The following is a 234-nucleotide window of genomic DNA, read 5'->3' as shown; positions in this document are numbered from 1 at the left end:
CTCCCGAGTGCTCCTTCTTGTCAATTTATCTCGCAAGGCGGAAAAAACAAAAACGAGGGGTGCAACACGAGGACTTCGCAGGAGGTCACCCATCCTAGTACTACTCTCGCCCAGGCACGCTTAACTGCGAAGTTCTGATGGGATCCGGTGCTTTAGTGCTGGTATGATCGCACCCATCAAACTAATTACTTAAAATTCATATAATCCTTGAGCGACATACTAGCGTCCTTCCGA

At 48.3% G+C, this 234-nt stretch overlaps 1 non-coding gene across 1 annotated transcript; it reads right to left on the bottom strand.

The window, feature by feature from the left end:
* Positions 1-56: 56 nt before the first annotated feature.
* LOC118347416 lies at positions 57-175 on the bottom strand. The gene has a single exon (XR_004800629.1). It is a non-coding gene; the product is annotated as a 5S ribosomal RNA (ribosomal RNA).
* Between the last annotated feature and the right edge of the window lie 59 nt (positions 176-234).

This window comes from Juglans regia, unplaced genomic scaffold (genome assembly GCF_001411555.2).
Source record: "Juglans regia cultivar Chandler unplaced genomic scaffold, Walnut 2.0 Scaffold_8663, whole genome shotgun sequence".
Lineage (NCBI taxonomy): Eukaryota > Viridiplantae > Streptophyta > Magnoliopsida > Fagales > Juglandaceae > Juglans > Juglans regia.
Note: the sequence above shows the minus strand (reverse complement) of the source record. Positions and strands in the feature narration are given on the sequence as shown.